Raw genomic sequence first — 8692 nt, 5'->3', positions numbered from 1 at the left:
GGAGCACTGGGATGTTCTGGAGGAGCACTGGGATGTTCTGGAGGAGCACTGGGATGTTCCTGGAGGAGCACTGGGATGTTCTGGAGGAGCACTGGGATGTTCTGGAGGAGCACTGGGATGTTCCTGGAGGGTAAAATTCACAGATTTATGTTGGAAAAGAGCTCTGGGCTCTCCCAGGCAGGCAGGAGAGCTCCATCAGAGCAGGAGGAGCTGGTCTGGAGTCTCTGCACTCCGGGTTCTGCTGGGATCCCCAAGCAGAGCATCCCTCCCTGCCAGCACTGCCAGCAGCACCAATGATTCATTCTGCTGCCACCTCAGGGGCCAACAGAGGTGGGAGGGACCTCCAGGGTATCCAGGGACTGCTTGGGAGAGCATCACAAGGGAGCAGCTTCCAGGAAGGAACTCAAGCTGTCAGCGCTGACTCCAGGCACCAGAGCCCCTGGCTGCAGGAAGGCTGCCAGGGACAAGCCCTCATGCACAGAGAGTGTAAGGCAGCAAAAAACTCTTATTTTTTTTCTTTTCCTCTTTTTATTCCCCCCCCCCCCCATAAGCTACTTGGCTGCAAAGGTGTTTGAAATTACCAGCACTTCACATTGTGGTGCAAAATCATCTTGCAGTGTTATCTTAGAGCTGCAAAATGGGAAATGCCAGCACAAAAAAGGTGTAAATTTAATATAATTTATATGATATATTAAGGTCCTTCCAACCCAAACCATCCTGGGATTCTTTAGGGCCACAGGAGTGGGGATCCCTGGAGTCCCATGGCTGTACGAGACCCTCCACCAACCAACAGCCAGGAAAGGAATGAACAATAAATACAAACTTCTCTCTGAAGGAAGCAAAAAAGACCTAAATAAATCACAGCTTAAACCTACTCCTATTTCTGTTCACGCAGCACCAGACCGGATTTCCCACGGAGAATAAGGTCAACTTTAAAGGAACAATTTAAGAAATGTAAAATAAGGGTAGTTTTATCAGCTGGCTGTGCTCTGGAGGCTTCCCTTGGCAGCAGGAGCTGCAGCCCAGGCACTCTGCACACACAGCCCCAGCCTCACCTCCCGGGCACCCCACACTCCCCATCCTCACACGACAGCCCTGCCATTACTGACTGCAGGAATCCAATCCTCCACAGCCGCCTCCGGGACACTGACGGGATGGAGATGGATGGGTCTGTCCCCAGCCTGCTCCTGGGGGACAGGAGGAACCAAGGAAGTTGGTGAATGTTAAGGATTTTTCTAAGTGGCTGTCAGGTCGCTTCCCGAGTGCAAGCAATGAAGGCACTTCTCTCTATTTGTTTTGTGTTCAGCCTAAGCAGCGATGAACTCGAGCCTGAAATAATGTAAAAGCCCCAAATTTGTGTGTGAGGCATTGTTTAAATTCCCATTAGAACAAAACAAAACTGAAGTGGGGGAGAGGGGCTGTTTAAGCTGGAGAAAAGAGGCTCAGGGAAGATCTCACTCTCACAAACCCCTGGCAGGAGGGTGCAGCCATCGCTTCCTCCAGGGAACAGAGGAAATGGTCTCCAGCTGGGCCAGGGGAGGCTCAGGTGGGATATTGGGAACATTTCTGCACCTAAAGGGCTGTCCAGCCCCAGCACAGCCCCCAGGGCCACGGAGCAGTCCCTGTCCCAGGAGGGATTTAGAGCCCTGTGGATGTGACCCCTGGGGACAGGTCCCTGGTGGCCTTGGCAGTGCTGGGGAATGGGTGGAGTTGGTGACCCTTGGGGCTTGTCCAACATCAGCAATTCCCTGGCTCTGTGATTTGTCCCTCTAAAGCCAGCTGTGGAATGTTTCCAGCAGGGTGAAGGGTCCCCAGTTCCTGAGGAGAGCAGAGGTCACCCCAGGCCAGGGCTCGGATCCCTCCCGGTGCCGTGATCCGAGCAGCCGTGCTCGATGGAGCCCTGCCAGCCCAGAGCACACAGAATAACCCAGTCCTTTCATGGATTAATCCTCTCCCTCCTCTCAGCACAGGAACACCCAGCTGGTGATCCCTCCTGCCTGGGGCACACTCTGCCCTTCCCAGCACACTGTGGCTCCAGCAGCAGCAGTGACACCCAGAGCCCAGCAGCAGGGAGGGAACACCCCCTGCACACATTCCCTGCTCTTTCTGCAAAAACTCCTCTCCTGGAACAGCCTGGAGGAACAACACAGCGAGCTGCTCATCCTCCCCACCGCAGGGAAAGCTGCTCCAGCTCCCCAGGCTCTGCAGCCACCTCTGGGAAGGTTTTCCTGCCTTCTCCTCTTAATGCCTTTATGGGGCTACCTAAAAACAGAGGCCAGACAGAATGAAGGGAATAAAATTGAAGGGCCTTGAATAATATTGAAGGGCCTTCAGGTACATTTAGGGCAGACAAAGCCCCCCAAAAATGGACGCTGGCTCATGGGTTTTACACTTTTATAAGTTTGCATTTTGGGGGTTGATTTTCCAATTCCAGCTGTAGGAAATGAAGTCATTTAGCCCAAGTTTGCTGCCCCAAGTCCCTTTTGTTTCCATCTCTGGGGCCTGAGGCAGTGAGGTGTCCTTGATTGCCAGGCCTGGAGAGGAATTGCTGTGTCTGCCCAAAGTGGGGAAGCAGCAGCTGGCACTGGGTGTGGAGTTTGGAGTTCTGCACTAAAGAACTGCAGGGTTACACAGAGATGGAAACACAGAAGCTGGAATCCTGAGGCATGGCTGTCCCCACAGCTGAAGTGGCCAGCCTGGAGGCAGCACAGCCCGGGGTGGCACAGGGCTGGGCAGCAGCTGGCAGGGCTGGTGGCTGTCCCAGAGCCATGTGCTGTGACAGCTCTCACAGGAGCTGGGCACGGCACGGCTGTCTCTTCCTGAGCAGTGCAGAACACGGCACCTGAGACAGGGAATTCAATTAGACCCTGAAACAGGCAGTGCTTCAGTAGCAAAAACAGATTTCCTGAGTTATATTCCATTTCCCCCCCCTCTTTTCTTTTTATAGCATCTCTCTTTGGTGGCTTTCCTTCATGCACTGGGTACTCCCAAGGAAGAAGGCTCCAGTACCCCAATATTAAAGCTAAGAGGGTAAAGACACAGGTGCAAAGAGGGGGTTTGTGCTGTGGTCTAGAGGCAGAAATGCAGAGCAGCCACAGCAAATCTCAGGGAGAGAGCAAAGCTCGGGGGTGCTCCTGCTGCCCATGGTGGGGCTGGGATCAGGGTCTGGAATCAAAACCCAAAAATAGTTTTCCACATGCAAACAGGGGAAATTTTGGGGGATTGTTCAGCCTGGAGAAGCTCCAGGGAGAGCTCAGAGCCCCCACCCCAGGGCCTAAAGGAGCTCCAGGAGAGCTGGGGAGGGACTGGGGACAAGGGATGGAGGGACAGGACCCAGGGAAGGGCTCCCAGTGCCAGAGGGCAGGGCTGGATGGGATTTTGGGCAGGGATTGTTCCCTGTAAGGGTGGGCAGGCCCTGGCACAGAATTCCCAGAGCAGCTGGGGCTGTCCTGGATCCCTGGCAGTGCCCAAGGCCAGGCTGGACATTGGGGCTGGAGCAGCCTGGGACAGTGGGAGGTGTCCCTGGGACAGTGGGAGGTGACCCTGGGTCAGTGGGAGGTGTCCCTGCCATGGCTGGGGGCACTGGGGGGGATTTGGGGTCCCTTCACCCCAAATCATGCAATGATCCAATGATCCTCCACAAGCAGGAGGGGTTTAGTGCACTCACCATGGAAAGAACTTTTCTGGGTGGTTTTGGGGCCCCCTGAAAAGGGAAGAGAGAGATCCCACAGAGCCGTGCAGGGGCTCTGGCTGAGCCCCCAGGCTGGGCAGTGCCTCAGGACAAGGCTGCACAGGCAGCAGTGTTCCTGTGCCACGCTCCAGTGAGGATCCAGGAGCTCTGTTTGCAATTCACTTGTAATGAGATACAGTCGAGACTGCTACCCAGCACAAAATCTATTTAAAGATATTCCAGGTATTCTCAATGAAGTTACATTATCTCGAGTTAACATCCCTTTAAAAGCACATAATTCACTCTTAACCCTTCCAGTCTTTAGTGCTCTAAGGAAAGCCACAGCCTGTTTTGTGCTGTTTGAGAGTCAGATCAAGCCCCAGCCTCACCACACAATCTGTTTAACCATCAAAAGCGTTTTCCTGCCACACTAACACCCAGCAGGGTCCCAAAAAACCACCCTGAGTGATTTTACTGGGTGAAGAGTGCAGCCTGAAGGTGCCCCCAGCTCCTCCATCCTCTGCAGCCGTGTCTGGGGGAGCCCTGAGCTGGGGAAGGTCCCTCCTGCTGAGGGGTGTGCAGCACCACGGGGCTCCATCCTTCATTCCCCCACTGATATCCCGATGGAAACCCTTCTGCAGCATCTGGGGCTTCTCTGAAAGAGAGAGAAGGGGACACTTCCCACCTGAGACACGAAACGTGGGAAAAGAGCCAGCAGAGGAGCCAGACCCCCTCGGCTGTGGGCTTGGAGGGTGTGAGAACAGAGCCAGAGCTGCTGCTCTCCCTCTCCTGGAGTGGCTCAGAGGGCTCCAGGAGCATCCTGCCCACAGCTGCTCCAGGCTGTGGCTGAGCACAGGGCTCTGCTGGCTCTGGGCACCGCTGGAATTCAGCCCTGAGGAGCAGGAGGAGAGCCACAGGCACAGCCAGGCCCCAGCAGCAGCTCCAGCCCTTCTCTGGACTGGGGACACAGAACCCAGCTCATTTCCTTGCTAAAGAAAATGAACAAAACCCAGCTCTCCATATCCTACAATATATACAGAGACATACACAAAATAAACAACTCCAGCTTTGTGCCTCTTTTTTCTGATCCATTCAAGAAGTATTAATTGACCCAGAATTTTGAAAATAATGTCAAAATGACTGGCAAAGTATTTACCATCCATCAGAACTAATTCCCTCCCTGGCAGCTATTACAGGGCTCCCACAATTATTGGCCTCACCTGCAGCAGATGCAATCGCAGGCGAAGGCTGAGCACACGGACGAGCAGCTCGTAATTTTCTACCCATCTGACCCTCCAACTTGGTAATCTTCTCTTTTATAACGTTCTATGAAGAGGAGGGAAGATGATGAGTAGGGTAAGGAAGAATAGGTAACAGGAGAAAATAATAAAAAGAGTCAGAAAAGAGGTGATCCATAATTTACCACAAACAGCAGCACAAGGACTTCAGGCTTTACAGGGACAAAGCAGGAACTGAATCTACATTCTCAATGTGGGCATTTCCTTGCACTGGGTGTCCTTTCTTCTCACTTATTTCAGAATATATTTTTTAAGTATCTATTTCAGCAAAAGAAAAATATCTTTTTTCCTGTAAGTACCTGGTGTTCCTGAGGCAAAGTGAGATTGTGTGGCCATTTGGTGCCACAGTTCAGCAGCTCTGGCGCTGCAGGAAGGGCACTGGGGGAGGGATGACAGAAATGAAAGTGCTCAACAGGACCCAGCCTGTCTGAATCTGGAGTTCTGCTGTTCTTTGACATGTATATGAAATCATAGCAGCAAAAGATGTTACTGTCAGTTCTTCTGGCATCACCTTCGAAGCCTGACATGGGATGGTGGGAATTTACTTGGAACTGGTTTGTGTATTTCTTTGTAAAAGTTTTTAAAAATATACAATTTTGGTAAGGAAATAAATGCAGTGGAAAATATTTCATCTTGCTAAACACAACATGGAACTGAAATTCAATATATTCTTTCTGTCTTATTCCCAAACCTTCTTTCCTTACTGTAAGCATGTGGGTGAAGCTAACTGCTCTTCAGGAATACAGCTCTGATGTTTATGGAATTCACAGCAGAAAAGCACCTCAGAGCTGGATCCAGCCTGTCCTTATCTTCAGACAGCCACATCCACTCCTCACCTCCCTTCCCATGGTTCCCACACCCAAGACATCCCCATTCCATGGCAGGAGGGGGATTTACCCCCAGAGTCACAATTCCTAAAGGAGCTCCTGTGCTGGTTTTGTCTGCCCTGGCAGAAAACTGCTGCACTTGAGGGTCTCACCAAAAAAATGCCTGAAATCTGGATTCCCATCAGATATTGAGCTCTTTAAACAAATCCCTTTTTACAAAGCTACACCCACAGAAAGGCTTTCAGCCTAGCAGAGCAGGCACCCAACTAAACTCCTTGGAATGGCTTTGCAGCAGATCTTCCCCCTCTGAAGCCACAGGGAGCTCAGGGACAGCAGCACCACTGAGCCTGGAGACCTTCAGAAACCCCAGGGAAAAGGCTCTGTGAGGTGGAGAGAACGGAATGTGAGGCTGAGGAAACCTCCAGCACCATTACCCACACAAAAGCTGGCTGAGAAGTGTAAATAAATATGAATATTGTGATTCCCGCTGCCGCGCTCATTTCCAGTCTCCAAGGACACCTAGCAGGGCCGTTCCCTTCACTCTGAATAGCTGATCAGCAAATTAAAATACTTTCATTAGGCTCCTTTTGTTTGAGTGGGAACAATTGTGCCGAGCTCCCAAGGCCTGCAGCTGAGGAACAATATCCCAGAGCCACCACACAGATCATTGCCAGTGCTTGTGCAACAGGGCCCTTCCCAGCTGAGCTCAACAGTTCTTCAATCTCCTGGCTATCAAACAAAATAAATACAATTCAGAGCCTTTTGTGGGTAAATCCATGTAAACTGACTGGGAAAGGAGAGAGGAGGTGGGGAGAGGGGAGCAGCAGGATATTCCCCAGGGATAAATGTGAGGATCCTTTGGTCAGGGGCAGCAGGACAGGGGGGATTGTGCCCCTGGGCTCAGGTGAGACCCCACCTGCAGAGCTGCCCCAGCCCCATCCAAGCACAGGGAGCAGCTGGAGCTGCTGCACAGAGCCCAGAGGAGGCTCCAGGAGGAGCAGAGGATGGAGCAGCTCTGCTGGCAGAGCTGGGAATGTTCACCTGGAGAGGAGAAGCTTTGGAGTGAGCTCGGTGTGGCCTGGAGGGGATCACAAGAAAGATGGAGAGAGGCTATTGACAAGAGATGGGATGACAGGACAAGGGGGAACGGCTTCAAAAGTGGGAAGAGAGCAGATTTAGGTCAGATCCAAGGGATAAATTCCTCCCTGTGAGGGTGGGAGACCCTGGAATTCCCAGAGCAGCTGGGGCTGCCCTTGCATCCCAAGGCCAGGCTGGACAGGGCTGGGAGCACCTGGGACAGGAGGAGGTGGAATTGGAGGAGCTTTAAGGTCCCTTCCAACTCATTCCATGATTTTGCTGATCCCCAACCTGCCCAGGGAACCAGGGAATTTCTGTGGCACACAAACAAGTGGGAGCCAAGCCACTCACCTGCAGTATTTTTTTGTAGATGTTTACAGCAGGCTTGCAGGGAGGTGCACTTCCAAAATGGGAATTCACACTGCCAGGAGTTTTTGTTTCAGCTGTTACCTGTGCAACTTCCAGCCTCATTAAATTACAAAATACAGCTTTTCAATGAACTCAGCTAATAAATGCAGAGATGCTTCTCTGTGGAAAAAAAATTAAAATAAATAATGAAATAAATCTTCCACATGACTACAAGCTGGGGATGGAAAAAACCAAAATCCCAACAAAGCATAAACCCAAACAGTTCCCAGAGAAAGCCAGCGTGCTCCTTTTTTAACACATGAAAAATTATCACAATCAAATTCCATTGTAAAATGCACTTCCGAGTTTGTTTCCCCAGCTTTATTACCTACACTACTGGGATATTTTTATTTTTCCTGAAGTAGGAGTCAGTATCTAAATGAGAGGAGAATGGATGATATACAGCTGGAAAATGGCTGTGAAAAGTAAGGGGCCAAAATTTATCTCCATCGTTGCACACAATGAAACTCGTGTGTTATAAACAGATATTGAAACAGAATAAATCAGAATGGCACCAATGATCATAATGGTCCAGCCTGGAAATCTGGAGTCAGGATCCCGTTTTTCCTGGTTTTGTAAGGAATAGAGCAGAGGAGACAGGTGGGGAGAAAATAACCTGGGATGGACAGGAGGGAAAAGCAGAGCGTGGCACAGAGACAGGACAGGGGAAAAAGGGGGAACAGCAGCTGGAGCTTGTGATTCCCCAGGCAGGGATGAGCTGCAGCCACCAGGGGAGATTCCCAAAGGGATGCTGAGGTTAACAACAGACCACAGAAGTGATGGGAATTCTTTTGCCTGTGCACAAGGGAATGAAGGGAGCTGAGGGAGGCAGGCCCAGGGCTGAGGGGAAGCACTGGCAGAGCAGGACATGGGATGGAGAAAATGTTCCTCCAGCTTTTCCAGGGAAAAGGGGCTTTGGATGGACAGGGATGGATGGCTGCATCCAGAGACAGATTTACTGTGCTCAGAAGGGAAGGGAATAAGGGAATCCACGTGGTCTGGTTGAGGACAGAACAGGCTGGAAAAGCTCCTGTGGAGCAGAGCTCAGGGCCAGCAGCATGAGCAGTGAGAGAGGAGAGGGAAGGGAAAATGCCAGGATCAGGGATCAGGGGTGGCTGTGGGGAGTGACCAGGGCAGGCCAGCTGCAGGGGGGCAGGGACAGGATCAGGGCTCCCAGGGAACAGCCCTGGGCTGGCACATGAAGGAGCAGGTTCTGCTTCCAGGGTGAAAAGGCTGCACTGTAAATCCAGACCTCAGCATGTGCCAGAGGATCCTCACAGGACAGAGTGCTCCTCATCCCTGCCCTGAGAGTGGATGTGCTTTATCCAACCACTGTCCCGAGATGAGGACACCCCTTCCCTTCCCTTCCCTTCCCTTCCCTTCCCTTCCCTTCCCTTCCCTTCCCTTCCCTT

The 8692-nt window shown here is 51.7% G+C and overlaps 1 long non-coding RNA gene across 1 annotated transcript; it reads right to left on the bottom strand.

Moving 5' to 3' along the window:
• Positions 1–13: 13 nt before the first annotated feature.
• On the bottom strand, positions 14–8614 carry LOC107210164. Its single transcript, XR_001523859.2, has 3 exons — positions 7224–8614; positions 4891–4996; positions 14–123 (listed from the first exon to the last, which is right to left on the bottom strand). It is a non-coding gene; the product is annotated as an uncharacterized LOC107210164 (long non-coding RNA).
• Positions 8615–8692: the final 78 nt, after the last annotated feature.

This window comes from Parus major, chromosome 12 (genome assembly GCF_001522545.3).
Source record: "Parus major isolate Abel chromosome 12, Parus_major1.1, whole genome shotgun sequence".
NCBI classification, from domain to species: domain Eukaryota; kingdom Metazoa; phylum Chordata; class Aves; order Passeriformes; family Paridae; genus Parus; species Parus major.
This window is presented reverse-complemented; position numbering and strand designations above follow the sequence as displayed.